Raw genomic sequence first — 22,782 nt, 5'->3', positions numbered from 1 at the left:
CACATTTACATTTTTAAGTTTTCTTTCCACCAAAATGTATAATCCAAACTCCAGTGTATTAAAAATGTTTGCATGCAGTGTCTCTCCATAAGCCCATTGCACATCCAGTACAAATAATAAAAAGAGATACCCACATGCCCCATAAATAGAGACATATAGGAGCTTATTGTTTACTCCTGCAGCTATGACAGCAGGACCTGGTCATTCATGGCAAAACAAAATCCTGAGTGTGCGTGCGTGCGTGCGTGCGTGCGTGTGTGCGTGTGTGTGTGTGTGTGTGTGTGTGTGTGTGTGTGTGTGTGTGTGTGTGTGTGTGTGTGTGTGTGTGTGTGTGTGTGTGTGTGTGTGAGGATGCTGAGGGGCGTAGCAGCGTAGAGCCCCTCGTGGTCAGCAGTCAGAAATTAAAATGCCTCTCATTGCCTGGGAGCGAGCATCGGTGTTCCCATCCTCCTCCTCCTCCTCCTCCTCCTCCTCCTCCTCCTCCTCCTCCTCCTCCTCCTCCTCCTCCTCCTCCTCCTCCTGCAGGAAAACGCGCTGGATGTGCATGTTCCAGGAGGGGAGTAACAACCTTCTCCCGGTGTTTTTCTTTCTTTAAATCTAACGAAGTGAGGTTGCCAGTTTGGAGCTTGTTTCTCCCTTTAAATCGGAGCCATCGCGCAGCGTTTCGCTTCTCTTTTCTTCTCCGTGGATCTGCCGCCTCTGGGCACGGGAATAACGGGACCTCGCTGACAACCCGGGCTTCACTTCCTCCAAGTGAGTACATGCAGACACAAAGCGTGCTTGTTAACCCCGTAGGAAAACACCGGTGTCACCTTTCAGTCCACTTTTAGCATTTGATCTCCAAACTGAGCTGCGCGCTTGGGGGCTTAAAGTCTTAAAGTGATGCTGACAAGGTGTTGCACTTTAACTTTCTTCTGCGAAAACCTGCAACAAATACTTACCTGTCGAATAGAAAGCGATATGCATAGTGGGTTTGCACTTCTGCAGATTTAACAGAAATGCTTCGTTATTCTATACCCCTTTTTTTGGGGTATGTTTGTGCACATTTGTCTTGATGTCCTTGTGTTTTGTCAGAAACAAGCCAATACTGTAGTGTCTGGTTGAGAAAAAGTAACTTCTTCTTCTCTTTGAGGGCTGGTTTTTGATTCGATGGCTTTTTCTCTGTGCTGCTGCTCAGACTTCAAAAGGACTACACCATGTGCTGTGTTCAGCTAAGCTCCAGCAACAGTTGAACATTCAGCAGATGTGCGGAGGAGAGATATCTGAGCTTTATTTCAGAGTATGTGTGTGTGTGTGTGTGTGTGTGTGTGTGTGTGTGTGTGTGTGTGTGTGTGTGTGTGTGTGCGTGCGTGCGTGTGTGTGTGTGTGTGTGTGTGTGTGTGTGTGTGTGTGTGTGTGTGTGTGTGTGTATCCTGGAATAACTAAAACAGCACTTTCCTCCGTCAGAAATCCTTCTTCATTTGCTGTAAACATCCATTAATATGTGATTGTCAGTGTGATATCCAGAGGTGAGTAATCCCCAGGTTGAGAGTTTATGAAATGATCCCCCCTGTTGTGTGTTTTGCATGAGATGTCACCTCATTTGCTAATGAAGGTGTCTGCAGCACAGCGGTTAATTTTCCACTGAAACCTCTCCATGACATTATAAATAATAAGCAAGTAGAATACATTAGCATCGCGCCTCCAATCAGAATGGATGGTGTGGTGTGACCTTGTGGGGGGGGGGGGGGGGGGGGGGGAGCGCTGCAGCATTTAGAGACATTGAGATGGTGGTATCCATTATCAAGGAACCCAATTACATCTGGAAATGGTGGTTGCCATAAGCAATTGCCATTAGTTACTGTATTAAAGAGAGAGGGGCTATTCAGAGAGATAGACTGCTCTCCATACGCGTTGTAATTTAAACGATTCCTGTGGATGGGAAGCAAGTCCTTTGCGAGCTCCTTTTTAACAATAGAGAACAGAAGAGGCATTGAGTCACAAAGAATCATGGCAACTCTCACCAGCTGCCAGCCAGATGAAGACATGCTGCAAGGGTACAACAAATCTGACGAAACGGCAGAGCTGTTTCCACTTCAAAGCACGCCACTGCGAACAGAAACGAATAGCATTTCCACGCGGGGGCCTAACGTCTCATTCAAAGTTCTTCAAAGTTTCCCTTTAAGATCCAACTTTTTCTCTAAAGACCTTTCCCTGTGAGGTGTTTCAAGCAGAGTAGTGGAGTACAAATACTTCATTTCTGGACTTGAGTACATTTTTCTGGTCAGTACTTTACTCCACTACTTATTTTTCTGATGACTTTCTACTTTGACTTCTTTTTTTAACACAAATACCTGAACTTTCTACTTCTTACATGTTGAACACAAATACCTGTACTTTCTACTTCTCACATGTTGAACACAAATACCTGTACTTTCTACTTCTCACATGTTGAACACAAATACCTGTACTTTCTACTTCTTACATGTTGAACACAAATACCTGTACTTTCTACTTCTTACATGTTGAACTCAAATACCTGTACTTTCTACTTCTTACATGTTGAACACAAATACCTGTACTTTCTACTTCTTACATTTTGAACACAAATACCTGTTCTTTCTACTTCTCTCATTTTCCAAACAGGCTGGTTCCTTTAGTCTGAATGTGTGTTTGGTGGCGTGATCATTATTATTTAGAGTCATTGCGTGCCTATTGATTTGAACACGATCCGTGTATCCATCACTTCCTGGTCTTCTCTAAAGAAGAGGGACCAATGAAAACGTTGTCATGTTGCCGTTGTTCAGCATGGAAACATTCATTAGCTAACAATGACATTATTGTTCTATTAATATAAAGGGAGGTCAGGTACTCTTTAAAACAGCTGCTAGTTATGGGTACTTTTTACTGAAGTACATTTCAAAGCCTCTTTACTTTGACTTGAGTAAAGAAGTTTGGTCAGTACTTCTACTTTTACCATTTTAAACACGAGTATCTGAACTTCTACTTGAGTAAAGGATGTGTACTTCTACTTGAGTAAAGGATGTGTACTTCTACTTGAGGAAAGGATGTGTGTAATTTTGCCATCTCAGAGCAGTGATCGCAGGCTTTACTGTAATCAGACATTCAGACTCTCAGCTCCCAGACGGAGGAATCCCCGCGGCTCAGCAGACCCAATCAGACCCTGAAAGTTCCCGGCTTTTCATCGGGGTCTGGGAGCGAGGCATCAGAAATACTTGCAGTCCCTCGGGTGGTGGTCTGCATGTTTCTGCAGCATGTAGAAACACATTTCACTAATACTTAGGGTCTTCTTGCTCTGGCTCCTCGGCTCGGTCACAGGCTGTCTTTCCCCCTTCACAGCTCTCCCCTTGGACTTCTCCCCAGCTTTTTTGATTTGCCCTCTGTTTCCACTTAACAGTCTTGGCTTTTTTCCAAGAAACACCTCAGCACCATTCTTTTTGTACTCAAGCATGAGCAGACTTCTTATAGCCTGGGCACATGTGGAGAATGCGTGGCCTTTACTTTTTTTGTGAGCTATTACAGAACGCGTTGTTCTTGGCTGCCGCAAATTGCAAGGTTATCAGAGATGATTACACACAAGGAAACGCCAAAAAGGACATCCAATATCAGGCAGATGCTGAGTCAAAAGCTTGATCTGTTATCTGTTACAACTACCTTTAAGTAGATTATTTGTTTATATATAATTTAGAATCAGTAATATCTTTGTAAATCAATTTGACATGCTTAATTTTGTATTGTATAATAATTCTCGTGTTACATTTTTGTATTGTTGTTTTACACAAATCGAATCAAATAAAAAATCAAAAGTTATCAGCATGAAATACGGTCTGTGGGTAACACAAGCTGAAAAGATTATCCAAGTTGACATCCCACTAAACAAAGAAGCATTATGCAGATGCAGTCTGAGTCACAGACATCCGTACAAAGTCTGATCTGTGCAATCCTAATTACAAAGTGACAAGTCAGACAACGTTGGTCTGCACAAACAAAGCGAGCCGTCCTGTGACTGCTTTCCTGTGACTGCTTTCCTGTGACTGCTGTCCTGTGACTGCTTTCCTGTGACTGCTTTCCTGTGACTGCTTTCCTGTGACTGCTTTCCTGTGACTGCTTTCCTGTCACTGCCGTCCTGTGACTGCCGTCCTGTGACTGCTTTCCTGTGACTGCTTTCCTGTGACTGCTTTCCTGTGACTGCTTTCCTGTGACTGCTTTCCTGTGACTGCTTTCCTGTGACTGCTTTCCTGTGACTGCCGTGCTGTGACTGCTTTCCTGTGACTGCTTTGCTTTCCTGTGACTGCTTTCCTGTGACTGCTTTCCTGTGACTGCTTTCCTGTGACTGCCGTCCTGTGACTGCTTTCCTGTGACTGCTTTCCTGTGACTGCCGTCCTGTGACTGCTTTCCTGTGACTGCTTTCCTGTGACTGCCGTCCTGTGACTGCTTTCCTGTGACTGCTTTCCTGTGACTGCTTTCCTGTGACTGCTTTCCTGTGACTGCCGTCCTGTGACTGCTTTCCTGTGACTGCTTTCCTGTGACTGCTTTCCTGTGACTGCCGTCCTGTGACTGCTTTCCTGTGACTGCCGTCCTGTGACTGCTTTCCTGTGACTGCTGTCCTGTGACTGCCGTCCTGTGACTGCTTTCCTGTGACTGCTTTCCTGTGACTGCCGTGCTGTGACTGCTTTCCTGTGACTGCTTTCCTGTGATTGCTGTCCTGTGACTGCTTTCCTGTGACTGCCGTCCTGTGACTGCTTTCCTGTGACTGCCGTCCTGTGACTGCTTTCCTGTGACTGCTTTCCTGTGACTGCCGTGCTGTGACTGCTTTCCTGTGATTGCTGTCCTGTGACTGCTGTCCTGTGACTGCTTTCCTGTGATTGCTTTCCTGTGATTGCTTTCCTGTGACTGCCGTCCTGTGACTGCTGTCCTGTGACTGCTGTCCTGTGACTGCTGTCCTGTGACTGCTGTCCTTCCCCAGCGCAATCAGACACTCTGAAACATCACGATTGCAATTAGTCTTGTCCAATTACTGCATGGCTTTATTCTGCCACCGCTTGTTTGGTCATGCTTATTGGCAGGTGCCTTTGGAGGAGGGGAGGGAGGGAATCTACAGCTCGTGCTTTTCAAGAGGGATGGATGCATTGTGTTAAAGCAGAGGAGGAAGAACTACTATTATACTTTTTGGACTTTTCCCATTCCTTTAATGTGTTAGGTTTGTAAAGTCTGCAAAGATCCCGACCTCTTGAACAACAACACATGTCACAGTAGAGGCAGAAAATACAAAATTAGCATTATATGCCCTCCTTGATCTCAGGTGTCCTTGGGTGCTTTGAAAGGCGCCTCTAAATAGAATTAATTATTATTTGAATAAATTAATATGTCCAGTTTTTTAAATGGATGGTTGTATGACAATATTTTGATGCACAATAGTTTGTTTTGTTTGAAGTCTGTAACCGATATAGTGAAAACGTTGGCTCCTCTCTGGAAATAAGGATCAGAATGTCACCAAATGTGAAGTAGAGGTTAACAGAGAGGCATGGCATACAATAAAGCAAACATGGAACCTCTTACCATCTTTGTAATATACACACACAGATGTTCAGCTACACACCTACATATCCTTAGGAGTTTCGCTCCTTGTGTCTCCTGTCTTTATGGATGTGTGCTGTTATTGATTTCCATCCTTGTGTTGTCTCCCTGAGCCTCTGTTCCCTTCACGTCGTCCCCTTGCTGCTCTAATCTTTCCTGGGAAAATCCCTTAGGTTGAGAGCAGCATCACTTTGTCACTCAGCGGCCTTTGTATGTTCTTCTCATTATAGTCATGTTGACAGTCAGGCAGTGTGTGACCTTGTCAGGAGAGATGTCCATTAAATAGACTCGCCTACAATATTCAACATGTTTTCCTCGTGTATAGCACATTAAATGTCATATGAAATGCATATGCACACGCCCATTAGCCTACATGAAGCTATATTTAAAGATATTTTATATTTTACCTTGATATTACTAGCTTTGACAAACATATGCAATGTTTTTAACATCTTGTTTGTGTAGAAATTGAGGTATTTGTTTTGGTTAATATCAAATACATTCAACTGTAAATGTACATATAAGTGAAATCTATAATTACATACATACATTTTAGGGTATTTATATGCTTGTAAAATTATGGTATTTTACATTCATTTGACCTAAAGTTAATATATTTACAGTAACAAGTGTGTGTTTTCTCGAGTAAAAAGTACTTTTGCTTAGACTACAGTAATTGAATTAATCTACTATGTTATTAGGGATATTATGTTATTTTTACTGTTGCTATTTGACATTTTGACATGATGTATTAACTGTTGGTCAAATGTTTCCATTAATTTGACCTAAAGTTAATATGTTGACAGTCAGGCAGTGTGTGACCTTGTCAGGAGAGATGTCCATAAAGAGACTCACCTACAGTATGCAACATGTTTTCCTCGCGTATTGCACATTAACATTTTAAATATATTATTAACATTTTAAATTGTATACCCCGTTGTTACCCCTAACCCTTTTTGTGTTGTGTGATGTATATATGTCACACTGTGGGACTGCGGGACACGGTATCTTGAGATTTCTGGATGTATAACACATGTAGTAATTTTTACTTTGACTTAAAAGTCATTTAAAATACATACTGTATGTACAAGCCCATTAGCCTACATGAAGCTATATTTAAAGATTTTTTATATTTTACCTTGATATTACAAACATATGCAATGTTTTTAACATCTTGTTTGTGTAGAAATTGAGGTATTCTTTTGCTTAATATCAAATACATTCAACTGTAAATGTACATATAAGTGGGAAATCTATAATGTTAAAAGAACAATACATTTTTGGGTATTTATATGCTTGTAAAATTATGGTATTTATCCATTAATTTGAGCTACAGTTAATATATTTACAGTGTGTGTTTCCTCGAATTATGACGGTAAAAAGTAGTTTTGCTTTGAGCACAGTCATTTAATGAATATATTATGCTATTAGGGATATTATGGTACTGCTGACATTGGAAATTTTTTCCTGTAATTTCTACAATTTTCTTTTCTAAAAATGTCGCTCTCTTTCCTACAATGCTTTGCTCCAGATTATAATGCTTGCTATTTTCCCTTGCCGGTCCTCAGTGGGGTATTATTTGAAAAAGGCAGGTTTTGTCAGGTGGGCTGCCATGTGTGTTTATGTGAAGGAAAGGCTAATTGTTATGCCTCTGAGGTCCATTGTTAATTAGAAGTTATCTCGGGCTGCTCTCACATGGTCACCGCTCTAATTGGCAGTCAAAGCTGTGCAGCACCTGGCCTTTAACTCACCAGGTGCTCGCAGCAAAACCATCGGCCCGTTTCTTTTTTTCTTCAAACATATTACGTAAAATTAAAGTGTGCATATGAACGTCTTCTCCTGAATGTCGTACGTCTCTTGTTTTTTTGTATTTTTGATGGCATCTTAAAAAAGGAGTAGCTCTACTCATCTCATTGTGCCTGTATAATGACACTAAAGGATTATATTCTATTCTAAATTATATTGTATGTGACGAGTCAGATAGAAATATATGCAAAAAATGGAGAGCATTTGTAAGGCTGTGGCCTCTTCAAAAGAAGACAGAGCGATAGAAACATGAGGGTGCTGGAAAACTGCAAAATTGCTGCATTTATTTCATGCGACGTAGCCGAGCAAGTCTTCCGAAGCTGGCATTTAAAGAAAAAAGGGTTTCAGAGAAATAGCTGTAATCTTTTGATACACATGTCATCATTAATCACGCCTCTTGTTTTCCATTTCTTACACCACGGGGGATGTGAGGTGGCAGCATGTCAACATTACACACAGTCTGTTGTTTACCTGCGTGTTGTGGAAGAAAATAAGGCTTACACTGAAAAGGTACTGAGATGATCATGAATGCATGTTTGACTTCAATCCCCGTAGCACTTCATGACCTCTCCGTTGATTAATGCAACAATTAAGACATTTCGAGCCTCAAGTTTGGCATTCTGGCAGCCACCATCTTGTTTTTTTGTGACAGAAGAGGGTGAAGCTACATGAAAATAAAAACTTTAGGCAACCAAGATTAGCGCATGAAAAGATGCATGCTTTTTCCTTCATGTACTCTTATCGTAAAGTGTACAATCAGCCGGTGAACCAGTTTGAACAGTATCAGAAAGGCTTTTAGTGTTTGTCTCGGCTTCCATCTTAACGAGGTAAATTGAGGGTGATTGCTCAATCACGTCAGGTCTATTTTCACGGAGAGAAGTGGATGTTACAAATAATTCAAGCTTAGAGATTTTTCCTATAAAACAGAATCCACATAAATTATTTTTATTCAATGCTGACTCGAGAAAAAGCAGTGATTTAATCAAGAGATAGTGCAGCTGCTTTCCACAACTCTCAGAATAACCTGAATGAGATTATTCCACATGCTCCGTGTTAGGTTGTGTTGTGTCTCCGTGGTGCATGTTGCACTATTTATATTCTATTTAATATTGAATAATCCTTGCACAATAATATCCTGGAAAGTTGTATTTCCAGATGTATATTTTCCACATCCACGTAATATATATATATATATATACGTATATATCAACCCGGTCTCACAGTCTGCGTACAAATGACACGACTTTGCAAAGGTGTTCAATAGATACGCAGAAGTCTAATTTTGCGTGCATATGATACGCTGATATTGCACCTCGAACATTAAAGCAAAGAGCTCTGTGGCTTCAGGCTTGATCGCCGTTCCAATGACAGTTTTAATGTTTGTGGTGCATAAACGACACAGCAGCTTATTGGGTTAGGGTTAGGGTTAAATAAATGGCAAAGATATGTAGAAAATAAACGCATTTAAGATACGTTCATAACAAACGTAACGTGGGAGTATCATATGCACGCAAAATCGGACTTCTGCGTATCTATTGCACGCCTTTGCAAAGTCGTGTCATTTGTAAGCAGACTGAAGAGAGAGGGCTGATATATAAATATATTTATATATTTATTTGTTTTACTTTTTAATGCTATTTGATTTTTATTTCAGAAATATTTTGGACTGTTGATTTCTTGTGTCTTCATTTCTCTTATGCCTTGTTTTTGATGATGCTGCAACGCAAACATTTCCCACATTGGGATCAATAAAGTACTAAGATACCATCTATCTATCTATCTACACTGAACAAAAATATAAACGCAACACTTTTGTTTTTGCTCCCATTTTTCATGAGATGAACTCAAAGATCTAAAACATTTTCTACATACACAAAATAACCATTTCTCTCAAATATTGTTCACAAATCTGAAAAAATCTGTGATAGTGAGCACTTCTCCTTTGCCGAGATAATCCATCCCACCTCACAGGTGTGGCATATCAAGATGCTGATTAGACAGCATGATTATTGCACAGGTGTGCCTTAGGCTGGCCACAATAAAAGGCCACTCTGAAACGTGCAGTTTTGCTTTATTGGGGGGGTCTGGGGGGGTCCGAAAACCAGTCAGTATCTGGTGTGAGGGTTAGGGTTAGGGTTAGGGTAATGTTGTGAATCGAGTGGCCCATGGTGGTGGTGGGGTTATGGTATGGGCAGGCGTTTGTTATGGACGACGAACACAGGCCACTCGATTCACAACATTACCCTAACCCTAACCCTAATCCTAATCCTAACCCTAACCCTACCCATAGCCGTGGGAACATGTTTCAAATGGGGGGTGCTGTGGGGGGAAGATTTTTTTTCAACATTATAAAGTAAAATGCTTCAATCTGGTGCACTTTGAGCTGAATTGCCAGAGACTAGATCTAAGGGGTACAACTCTAAACACCCATATTGAAAAGATCGGTTTACATTTTAATAATCAAATAAGTATGTGGACATAACCAATAACCTAACATAGCCAATAACAAGTAAATGTAATTTATTTTATTTTTGTTGTTCATTTATTTCTTATTTGACTAGTTAACATTTATTTATTTATGCATATTCTTTAATCTCTCCAGATTTAAACAATATTTCTGGTTTACTGTCCTATAGTATGCACTGGAATGATTTCAAACCTGTTTTTATTTATCCCAATAATTATAAAGGTTGCCTTGGAAATATTTGTTTACATAAATTGTTAACAAACCGTTTGAGACCCTCTGAGATAACTTGGACTAAAGTGAACTATCTAAACAGTCAGTCCTTTACCTCACTGAGCCTCTCAGTCTGTCTGGCTATCAGTCCTGTCCAGACAGCTGATATCTGTCCTGTGTGTGAGCTGCGGGCGCCTGATAAGCCAACATCCCCCACTTTCATCGTACAGGGCAAATGGAAACTGTAACCGGGGTGAAAAGGGTGTTATCTTTACTTAATTATGAATGTTGTTACATCAGGGCTGAAAATTCGTTTTTTTGTATTATATTTCCATTTAATCTTGTGGACGTGCAGATTCCCTATCCTCCATTAGGGCGTGCTGAAGCACCCTCAGCACCCCTACTTCCCACGGCCCTGACCCTACCCCTAACCCTAACCCTAACCCTAACCCTCACCCTAACCCTAACCCTAACCCTAACCCTCACCCTAACCCTAACCCTAACCCTAACCCTAACCCTCACCCTCACCCTAACCCTAACCCTAACCCTAACCCTCACCCTAACCCTAACCCTAACCCTAACCCTCACCCTAACCCTCACCCTCACCCTAACCCTAACCCTAACCCTAACCCTAACCCTAACCCTAACCCTAACCCTCACACCAGATACTGACAAATTGTATCTGTCTTATTGTGTTGCACTGTTGGAGGAGCCCGTGACCTAAGAATTTAATCGACATATAGCGATGTACGAATGACAATAAATTGAAATGGTGGGAGAAACTTCAGCCATGAGCCTTTGTAAATCCTGACTCTGTGAGAATGAATATGATGTATCCTCAGAAAAAGGTGGACAACAGGGATCTGTGTGTGTCACAAACAAACCTTTTATAAAACGCTCCTTGCCGTGCAGCGCTCTGGAGGACAAAAGACCTTCTTCTCCTTTCACACCACAAGGTCAACAGGGGTGGTTTTGTTTTGCTGCCGCAGCATCGAAAAGTTCTCATATTCCCAAATGTGTGGCTCCTTTGTTCTCCGATCACAATGAGAAATTGAGATGTAAAACAGATTTAGACGGCGTTGCATATCTGGATGGGTAGAGCAGATAGAAGTGCTTTTTGAAATGTGTTGTTACTGCGTTGTGTTTGCCGCCGCAGGCAGAATGTGTTTACAGCGGGGCACAGGATGATCTGGATCTGTGGGTTTATTTTGTCGTTGCCGTTTATTTTCCAGGAACTGTTGTGTTTAGGCCCAGAGCTTCAGCAGCATGTGTTCCAACCTGCAAATACAATATATATGAATACATTACCCAAGAGAAACGAGGGCCTTTTCAGCAGACACAGCTCATTATTCAGGAGGTTGCTCATGTGAAGCATAACAGAAAAATAAATACAAATGACTGGCTGATACCGACTAATCCTAATAAACAGGCCGATCAACGCTATAATTACTGAGAGTAGAATCTTTATTTTTTCCTAATGCTCTGCTGCTACCGTCATTAATAAAAGTGCATTCATTAAACATACTATGGAAAACAGCGGTCTAAACTTGACTGGACCCGCAGAGTTACACAGTGCAGCTTAATTTTGCTCCGGAGGTCATTCCAGGAATAATGAGTCGGGGAAATGTAAATATTCCTCTTTGCTTTGCTGCCAGGGCGCTAAGAATACCTGAGACAAGCCAAAATTGAGATCCAGACACATAATGAGCTGCTTGTATTCTCACAATAGAAGTGGAGGGAAAACAAGGCTGTTATTGCTTTGTTGAAAACGACTGAGGTTGTGATAAATGTCGCTTTCAACTTAGCATTTCTTTTCTGTTGTTTGGGGGGAAATGTAAAAAGTTTAGACGCCTTGATGCAATTACAGCAGTTAAAAAAATCAGATAGCAATAACCTTTTTGCTCAGAGAAGATGAAATGATTCAGAACGGGTCAAAGTTAGCTTAATTTAGCTTATGTTGTTTTAGCGTAGCTTAGTTTAGCGTAGCTTAGTTTAGCGTAACGATCGGAAATGGGATGATGTCGGTCTGTACAAAGGTTTAAAACATACATGATTGTTGTCTGAAAGTGTTTGTCCTTGTTCGAGCACTTTTCGAGCCGGGATGGCCGAGTGGTTAAGGCGTTAGCGTTCAAGAGCCAATGGACATTAGTCTTTGTGGGTTCAAATCCCTCTCCTGATAGGAAATAGGTGGAAAACGATCTGATTGACTGAAGAAGTGTTTAATAAAAGGCAAAATAAGTATGTTTGTCTACGCAAAGGAGGAGTCTGCTGCTTGATACGGGTTAAAGCCATCCAAGTATTTGCTTTGCGCAAAGGGCTTTGTTCACTCTTTCTCTCAGATATGAGAGTTATATGAAGTTATACCTCCTTTTTCATTGAGGTTACCTAAATAACTCAACGCTCGAAAACGGTGTCCTTTTTCAAGTAAGTCCAACCAGGATGGCCGAGTGGTTAAGGCGTTGGACTTAAGATCCAATGGACATTAGTCCTCGTGGGTTCAACCCCCACTCCTGGTAGGAAATAGGTGGAATACTGTCTGTTTGGCTGTAACATTTCTTAAATAAGGGCAGGATTAGTTTGTTTCTCCACTCAAAGGAGGAGTATATGGCTTGAAACGGGTGAAAGCACCCCCAAGTATTTGCTATGCCTTGAGGTGTGTGTGCCTTCTATTCGCCATTCTCGTAGCTTTCTCTCAGATATGTCCTTGTGAAGTTATACCTGCTTTTTCAATGCATAAATAACCCAACACTCAAATATTGCTTCCTTTTTCGAATAAGTCCAACCGGGATGGCCGAGTGGTTAAGGCGTTGGACTCAATGGACATTAGTCCTCGTGGGTTCAAACCCCCACTCCTTCAAACCCCACTCCCGGTAGGAAATAGGTGGAATACTATTTGACTGTTGATTTGTGAGAGCTGCCTGAGATAACTTCTACTGATCATTTTTCCATTGTTGAGGTCGACTAGAATAGATTTAAATTGTGCAATATTCCAAAATCACATTTGTTTCTCATACAGCATCAGGTCAAACATCAAACATTTCAGGTGATAGAAAGATTTAATAAAGCTCAGTATTAAAGAATATAAGTATTCCAAATACCTCTGCCTACATTTCCATATTTTCCCATGGATTCCTTAGAAAACCACACTAATAATGTCAACATTTGAATAAACTGAACAATGTCAATGTGCACACAGTGTCTGCTTAAAAGTCCTTGAAACAGAATGTGTGTACGTCTTAATCAGAGCGCCACACACGTGCTAGTTGGCTTCTGTAATAATTACTGTCTTCAGTAGTTCTGTAATCAGCATTGGAAGTAAATCTGGCTGGCGTCTGTGTGGATACACCACGGATATCACAAGTCTACAGGCTCTGTCTCATTTTCTCCTTGTGTCGCCTCGAAGGCTGAAATGAAAACCCATTAAATCAAACTTGATTTTATTTCACTTTCAATTGGACATGCCGCAGTAACGAGGTAAAGGTAGAAGAGAGAAGCAGAAGCTCATTTCTGACGCTGCATTTAAAGGTGAAAAAAGAGAAACCGCAGCACTTTTTCTGCTTTGATCAAAACTGTGACCTGATTCTGAACATCTGAGAACATCAGAATCTGGGATGTGTCTCCTGTTCCTCAATAATCAGTGTGTGTGCTTGAGCTCGTGGCTTTTCTGCCTGGCTTTAGTTTGACTCGGACATTTTATTTGCTGCATCCGAGCTGACCACCACCTTCTCAAATATTTAGAGCCATTTGTCTTCTCCTCTTTCCTGACCAGAGCCCAGCTTTGTACCATGACACAGACCCACCTCAAATCATTTATATATATTGATTACTGCTGGTGATGGGAGTTATGGCTCTTTGAAGGGAGCCTGATCTTATGGCTCCGTTCCTTTCCGAGAGCCGTTCAAAAGAGCCGTTTTTTTTTAAGGGGGCGGGGCTAATAGGTTTATCTGTGAAATAATCACCAGGATAAAGATTGACTGTATTTCCAGAAATCTACTTTTACTCACAGAAAAATGTAGAACGTGCTACATCTCTCAGCTGCTACTCAAGCAGCATGCGTTAGGCCATCATCTACGGCAAATGTGCATTCAGGAAAGCAAGTTCCCGTAAAGGCGAGTGGATTTATGGCGGGCGGTGAACCGATGATAAAAAGAACGGCTCTCACCGAGTACGACTCGGTTCCTTTCGTTCGTACCGAAGAACCGTTCAAAAGAATTGTATCATCACTAATTACTGCTGAGTTTACTAACCCTAAACCATTTTGCAGTGCATCCTTTTTAAGATGTTTTGGTTTGCCCATGTATTCACTCAGTCACTTCTCACAGCCCTGTCCTTAGGGGTCAATAGGATGCATTGAAGTGTCTACCTGACACACAGAGCCAGGGTCATTAGCATCTCTTGAAACGCTGCTGAACTGTGAGGAGTGATTTTAAAATTCTCTCTTTGTTTTGAGGTACTGCGTAACCAGGATGGCCGAGTGGTTAAGGCGTTGGACTTAAGACCCAATGGACGTTAGTCCTCGTGGGTTCGAACCCCACTCCTGGTAGGAAATGTGTTTTTTAAGGCCTTGGGTTTGTTTGGAACTACAGATTCAAATATCACATTGTGACAATTACGGCCCGTCCACACTACAGCTTCGACAGCTTCAAAAACGGCTTCCAACGCGTCTGCCCATCCACTTTGAATGGGGTGACGTCACGTTGCCTCGCTTTTCGCCGAGCTGAATTGTGGGTAGCAGAGCGGAGCTTTCCTGGCGTTTCAGGCTGCAAAAGTTGAGCAATGTTCAACTTTTGAAGCTTCTGAAGCTTTCGGTGGAAGCGTCAGCCAATCAAATCATATGCCAGTACAAGCTCTAGCCAATCAAACCGCTGCTTGTGTGTCAGGGGCGGGAGATTCATGTGATTGGTTGTTGGTCAAGCTTCAGACACGCCCGCCGGCAAGCTTTTTTTGAAGCTGTAGTGTGGACGGGCCGTAACAGTTCAATGAACTTTAAAAGGTTCCAGGTACCAAAGTCCAGTTGAGCAAAACACAATCTCTTCTTCCGTGTTGCTTTATGGTAGCTGCCTAAAACTATGAGCAGTGTGCACATGTGACGATAAATACTTGATTTATTTCCAATTCAAAGAAATACAAGCGAGTAAAATTTACTTAGAATATTCATCTGTCTGTCAGAGAGACACCATGATTCATTTTATTTTATTTGTATTTTACGTTTTACCTCCTTTTGTCTATTAACCTGATAACATGTTGTATTTTGCTGCATGTACCTTCTAAAGTTCTTATCAAATAATCTGAGGGCATTTTCTTGTTGTTTGTTTTTAACTTGTGATCTGTCATTTTCAAAGCTTTAATATTATCTTTCTTTGACTATGTAGTTTGAATCCCTAAAGGAGTGTTTTGTTTGCTTGGTGTGTTGGTTTGTTGGTTTGTTGGTTTGTTGGTTTGTTGGTTTGTTGGTTTGTTAGTTTGTTGGTATGTTAGTTTGTTAGTTTGTTGGTTTGTTGGTTTGTTGGTTTGTTGGTTTGTTGGTATGTTAGTTTGTTAGTTTGTTGGTTTGTTGGTTTGTTGGTTTGTTGGTTTGTTGGTTTGTTGGTTTGTTGGTTTGTTAGTTTGTTAGTTTGTTGGTTTGTTGGTTTGTTGGTTTGTTGGTTTGTTGGTTTGTTGGTTTGTTGGTTTGTTAGTTTGTTGGTTTGTTGGTTTGTTGGTTTGTTAGTTTGTTGGTTTGTTGGTTTGTTAGTTTGTTGGTTTGTTGGTTTGTTAGTTTGTTGGTTTGTTAGTTTGTTAGTTTGTTGGTTTGTTGGTTTGTTGGTTTGTTAGTTTGTTGGTTTGTTAGTTTATTAGTTTGTTGGTTTGTTAGTTTGTTGGTTTATTAGTTTGTTGGTTTTTTGGTTTGTTGGTTTGTTAGTTTATTAGTTTGTTGGTTTGTTAGTTTATTAGTTTGTTGGTTTGTTAGTTTATTAGTTTGTTGGTTTGTTAGTTTATTAGTTTGTTGGTTTGTTAGTTTGTTGGTTTGTTGGTTTGTTGGTTTATTGGTTTTTTGGTTTGTTGGTTTGTTGGTTTGTTGGTTTGTTGGTTTGTTAGTTTGTTAGTTTGTTGGTTTGTTGGTTTATTGGTTTGTTGGTTTATTGGTTTGTTGGTTTGTTAGTTTATTAGTTTGTTGGTTTGTTAGTTTGTTGGTTTGTTGGTTTATTGGTTTGTTGGTTTGTTAGTTTGTTAGTTTGTTGGTTTGTTAGTTTATTAGTTTGTTGGTTTGTTAGTTTGTTAGTTTGTTGGTTTGTTAGTTTATTGGTTTGTTGGTTTGTTGGTTTGTTAGTTTGTTGGTTTATTAGTTTGTTGGTTTTTTGGTTTGTTGGTTTGTTAGTTTATTAGTTTGTTGGTTTGTTAGTTTATTAGTTTGTTGGTTTGTTAGTTTGTTGGTTTGTTGGTTTATTGGTTTTTTGGTTTGTTGGTTTGTTGGTTTGTTGGTTTGTTAGTTTGTTAGTTTGTTGGTTTGTTGGTTTATTGGTTTGTTGGTTTATTGGTTTGTTGGTTTGTTAGTTTGTTAGTTTGTTGGTTTGTCAGTTTGTTAGTTTGTTGGTTTGTTGGTTTATTGGTTTGTTGGTTTGTTAGTTTGTTAGTTTGTTGGTTTGTTAGGTTATTAGTTTGTTGGTTTGTTAGTTTGTTGGTTTGTTGGTTTGTTAGTTTGTTAGTTTGTTAGTTTGTTGGTTTGTTAGTTTATTGGTTTGTTGGTTTGTTAGTTTGTTGGTTTGTTAGTTTATTGGTTTGTTGGTTTGTTAGTTTGTTAGTTTGTTGGTTTGTTGGTTTGTTAGTTTGTTAGTTTGTTAGTTTGTTAGTTTGTTAGTTTGTTGGTTTGTTGGTTTGTTAGTTTGTTAGTTTGTTAGTTTGTTAGTTTGTTGGTTTGATGGTTTGTTGGTTTGTTGGTTTGTTGGTTTGTTGGTTTGTTAGTTTGTTGGTTTGTTGGTTTATTGGTTTTTTGGTTTGTTGGTTTGTTGGTTTGTTGGTTTGTTAGTTTGTTAGTTTGTTAGTTTGTTAGTTTGTTAGTTTGTTGGTTTGTTGGTTTGTTAGTTTGTTAGTTTGTTAGTTTGTTAGTTTGTTGGTTTGATGGTTTGTTGGTTTGTTGGTTTGTTGGTTTGTTGGTTTATTGGTTTGTTGGTTTGTTGGTTTGTTGGTTTGATGGTTTGTTGGTTTGTTGGTTTGTTGGTTTGATGGTTTGTTGGTTTGTTGGTTTGTTGGTTTGATGGTTTGTTGGTTTGATGGTTTGTTGGTTTGTTAGTTTGTTAGTTTGTTAGTTTGTTAGTTTGTTGGTTTGATGGTTTGTTGGTTTGTTGGTTTGTTGGTTTGTTGGTTTATTGGTTTGTTGGTTTGTTGGTTTGTTGGTTTGATGGTTTGTTGGTTTGTTGGTTTGTTGGTTTGATGGTTTGTTGGTTTGTTGGTTTGTTGGTTTGTTAATCAGCAAGATAATTGTAAAATGGATAGCTTGATGGACTAAGGAAGAACCAGAAGAGTGAGCAATCCGCTCCAGATACATGCATTAGCTTTGGTGGGAGAACTTCTTGTATAATTAAGATGAACTGGAAGTTAGTTTTAGGGGAAAGCGGTGCCTACCTGAACGCACAACCCAGAAACCTTGCAAACATTCAAATGAGCTTTTAAACCCACTGAGTGTGAAGTTTCTGAACACGGTACAATGCTGTCGGCTCTTTAGCTTCCCTGACGCGCTGCTTTCTGCAGAATCGTTCATATCAGAGGAACCTCCTGATCTTTTAGAGAAGCTGCTGCTGCATCACCTCTAATCTGAGCTCACGGAAATCTTCTTATTTCCCTCTTTTAATCTCAGCCTTTTAAATAATGTCATATTTAGGAGCTTTAAAGACCCTAGCGCTACTTTAGAGTATTAGGGACCAACCGTTTATATTAAGAGCTCCTAATTACAGAGTTGTTTAGGTGTACTTCATGTAACATCACATACTAATTAGCACCAGTTAAAAAAGGAAGAGGATGAAGTATGTCGTAGTAAATGAGACTATTAGTATGGCAGGTTCCTAATTTATTATAACAAACGATATAGTCCCTGCAGAAAAGTGTTAAAAATACTGAAATATAAAAAAAACGTCTTGTATTTTTTCATTTTAATTGAACAAAACGTAGATAGATTGGTGTGAAGTCACGGGGGAACAAAACAGGAAGCCTTGACGAAAGGAGGTAATGGAAAATGGAAATAGTTCTGTTTCAAAACAAATGTTTAATTCTAAATAAGCTGAGGTTTTGAGATGGATAAATGCAATCTATTTCCCTCCTCTTACCTGACCTCAGAGAGAGCAAGCTTGAATTGAATTTCTCCAAGTATATATTGTTTTATTAAAAAGTTCTCCCTGTTTTCGGTTTAATTCCCTGTTGATGCTTTTTGCCAACACTTCAATAAACAACACAACAATAAGTTCACAATATTGCAGATTTTCAACGCTCTGTATTCTGTAACACGAAATAAAAGCAACTGTGAATAACAAGTGAGGGTGCTTCTAATAATCAGAGCAGCAGGCTGTAGAATACATGGCCGGATAAACCTGTCACACAATGGCTACAAATCCTGCATATTATATATAAGCAGCACGTCAATAAGACAGCAGCTCCAGCTCTCTGTCTGTTTCTACACTGGATGCCAAAAATATGCTTTTCAGCCCCTAACAACCCGATACCAGAAACTCTGAAACTAGGTGACCCATTATTCCTGCAAAGCACTTGTTGCATGTCCGGTACTTATTTATTTTTATTTTTGGGTAATGTCCCTCTCCTGTAGTGTGTTCTACTGTATAGGTTTTAGTGCATGTAAATGGTCTGCAAAGGCTAAAATCATTACTATAATAACATAAATGTATTGTGTCAACATATTTCACATAACTGTACTGTATGAGGAGTTGAAAGCCATTATATAAACATATTTATTTATTAGGTTCAACTTTCAACCAACCTCATACAGTTGTGTGAAATCTGTTGACATAATAAATTTAATTAAAGTCAACATTTCAGTGTTTTTTGTGTATGACACTTCTGATCGTGCGCATAGGCTTCTATTAAACTGTCTGACAATAAGTCAAGATATCGAGCCTTAAATCAACTTTATTAATCATTAATGTTTATTAATACATTCCCCAAGGGTTAGGTACATCTTGTTGCATGTTCCTCTGTGATTCAGAGGACTTGTTATTGTGTTCACCTGTTCAGTTCGTATTGATTATTTTATATAAATACCAAAATACGTTAATGATCAGCTGGCAGGTGTTGTAACTTCAATAGAAGGATGGATAGATAGATGGATGGATGGATGGATGGATGGATGGATGGATGGATGGATGGATGGATGGATGGATAGATGGATGGATGGATAGATAGATAGATAGATAGATGGATGGATGGATGGATGGATGGATGGATGGATGGATGGATGGATGGATGGATGGATAGATAGATAGATGGATGGATGGATGGATGGATGGATGGATGGATGGATGGATGGATGGATGGATGGATGGATGGATAGATAGATAGATAGATGGATGGATAGATAGATAGATAGATGGATGGATGGATGGATGGATGGATGGATGGATGGATGGATGGATGGATAGATAGATAGATAGATGGATGGATGGATGGATGGATGGATGGATGGATGGATGGATGGATGGATGGATGGATGGATGGATGGATGGACGGACGGACGGACGGACGGACGGACGGATATATAGATAGATAGATAGATAGATAGATAGATGGATGGATAGATAGATAGATAGATAGATAGATAGATAGATAGATAGATAGATAGATAGATAGATAGATAGATAGATAGATAGATAGATAGATAGATAGATAGATAGATAGATAGATGGATAGATAGACAGACGGATGGATGGATGGATGGATGGATGGATAGATAGATAGATAGATAGATGGATAGATAGACAGACGGATGGATGGATGGATGGATGGATGGATAGATAGATAGATAGATAGATAGATAGATACACAATGTACATAAGAGAAATTAAGACACAGAAATAAACAGTCCAATATACTTCAGAAATAGAAAGAAAATTGCATTAAAAAGTTTAAAAATATATATATATACTGTACATGTGACTGTATGTGACATGTAACTCTCCAGTAACACATATGATACAATGCTCGAGGGAGTTTCTCTCAAAACAGCACAATATGTCCTCTTTAAATTCCCATTAATGCAAGTGGACCAATAGCAAGCCGGGGTGACCGTGGACAGAGGTCTATTTTCCACTCTGAGACCTACATCCAGTGAGTGAGTTCAATTTGCACCTTTGATTCAGTGTTTCTCTGGACTCTCCCACTGAGCTTCACAGCGTGCAGAATCTCATCTCATTTCTTACAAATGGAAACACAAACCAGTGCCTTTCAAAACTGTGCGGTTTTTCATTTTCGTTGATCAAACGGCTAATTTTGTCTGCGAAGCTGGTGCCACGGATGTTCCTATCAAAGCAGAGAAAGATCAGAGTGTAGGAAATGAAACAGACATTTACTCACCTCCAGGTAATCAAATGACCTCAGAAAACACTGTTGGGTCCAGTATGTGTGAATCACAACCATTGTTTTCTCCTCATCAAAGTAAATACACACAGTCTCTTTGTCAGATTAGGACCAACCATCTTATAGGGATAATCAGCTTAAAGGATAATACCACTCTAACTGAGTCCTTCTTTATCTAAAGTGTCGTGTGATCTGACAGCGTCACTTCCACACCCTCACCCTTGTGTTATTGCTCCAATCCCCCCCTGAGTGCTTCTGAAGACCCTGTGGAGAAGTCATATTACAGCAGAGTGAATGTGATGAGAATAAATGGAAATCAAGCTTTTCCCTCGCTGCTCGGCTCTGATATTCTCACCTCCCCCTCATGAAAGATGGTCTCCCTTTGCAACCGGACCTGAGGGTGAATAGTGTTTTATGATATATAATTACAGAAAGTAATGGGGGGTTGTGGCTCAGTGATTAGTGTGCTGATCTTCGGATCACAGGGGCACTGGTTCGAATCCCGCTGCAGTCAACATTCTGCTGTGTCCTTGGGCAAGACACTTCATCCTATGAGTACAAAAAGTAATGAACTGACCTGTGTCATCGATATGAGGAGGATGTATGGAGCTGACTGAATGAAAATAATGCCATTCGTTTATTTCATTGCAGTATAAATATAACATATACACCTTTGCCTTGCATAGTGTTTTTTGGTAAATAAACGTCTCTATAAACTTGTGCTTATTGAACGCCTTCTGCTCATTCCAGGTTTAAATCTTTCCCACATTGGGTTAGCCCTCTTTCTTTGATTGCCTCCTAACTTGCTGTTGGTAATCATTACAATCAAATCACTTCACTTACAAAACCCACAGTAAATACAAAACCCAGATGTCCTCACCAAAATAAGTGAAATGACACGTAGAGATTTAAACCCAGAACAACTAGAAAAATGCAGATATTTTCAATTCAAAGTACGACTTGAAGTACTACTTTTTTGTTTGGTTTAATGGACAAGGTGCAATAATAATAATAATACATTTTATTTTTAAGCTCCTTTCATGACACCCAAGGACACCGTACAATTTGTTAAAAAAAGAAAAGAAAGAAAACGCTAAATAGGCAACAGAACATGATCAAAACCCAAACAGGAAAACATGGAGGAGACAGTCAAGTGGACACAAATGAAACATATAGCATAGAATAAAGACAGGTTGCTTTTCAAACCGTGACGACAGAGATTCTTTTAAGCACGTATATAAAAAAAAAAAGAAACAATAGAGATAATTATACTATAAAATCTCCACATAAACACCATTCCCATGATCTTTGACCACAAAACATACATATCTATAAATAATAATATATCTATAGAAATACACACACTATTAAATGGGTTTAAAACCACACCCCGCGAAATGTCGGCACCAGTCAGAAGGCCTGCATTATTGACCCAGAGAGACATCTTTTACAAATATTGCACCGTGATCAATTCCTTCCAGATGCTGCACATTCCTACTTATTGATCAGTGGTATTGGATGTGCATGGCTGAACACTCGGCTGGCTTGAAAGGTTGTCTTTACTGATGGCACGAAACTCAAATTAACCCGGAACTTTATCTGCAAATATGTTCACCTTTACAGGCTGACAAATAATCCCACTCAACATTATTGAGGTTCATATTTTAAAGAACATAATATCTGTCAAGAGCCTAAAACACAGGAGGTGCAATTGCATGTGAGAGGAAAGCTTGTTTTGAAATCTCTTGAAAACAATAAGGAAACTTTACGATTTCCAATGCCTTTGGAGCTCTATTCAAAGTTAATACTGTATGAGCGGGAAAGTAAGCAGAGAGGCAGGCTGTTCTTCAAAAACACCAAAGAGCAGCCTAAGAGGGTTCCTGTTCCTTCAGAGTCCTGCAGTAAACCTTTGAAGCGCCCTAAAAGCCCCCTACGTATTCTCAGTTCACCGAGGGAGATGTTGACTCATACAGCATAAGCTCTGGGAAAGGTACGGCATGACAAACAGAGATTGGCGACAGAAAATAGAAAATTCATCTCCTGCTAAATAAGTCCTCTCCAGAGGATCAGACCTGCACTCTGAGCTGAGATTCTGTCGCCAAAACAAATCCCCAGAAATTCCCCTATTCAGCTCAAAGGTAGATTATGTAAAATGAATGTTAAAT

General features: G+C 39.9%; 1 protein-coding gene across 1 annotated transcript in view; it reads left to right on the top strand.

Annotated features, from left to right (window-relative positions):
• Positions 1 to 514: 514 nt before the first annotated feature.
• Positions 515 to 22,782, top strand: part of LOC307021000 (CMP-N-acetylneuraminate-beta-galactosamide-alpha-2,3-sialyltransferase 1-like) — a 111,916-nt gene continuing 89,648 nt past the window's right edge. The window contains exon 1 of the mRNA XM_079652699.1: positions 515 to 753. The gene's annotated coding sequence lies outside the window, so the exon portion shown is untranslated. The remainder of the gene's footprint in view (positions 754 to 22,782) is intronic.

This window comes from Notothenia rossii, assembly GCF_949606895.1.
Source record: "Notothenia rossii genome assembly, chromosome: 10".
NCBI classification, from domain to species: Eukaryota; Metazoa; Chordata; class Actinopteri; order Perciformes; family Nototheniidae; genus Notothenia; species Notothenia rossii.
Note: the sequence above shows the minus strand (reverse complement) of the source record. Positions and strands in the feature narration are given on the sequence as shown.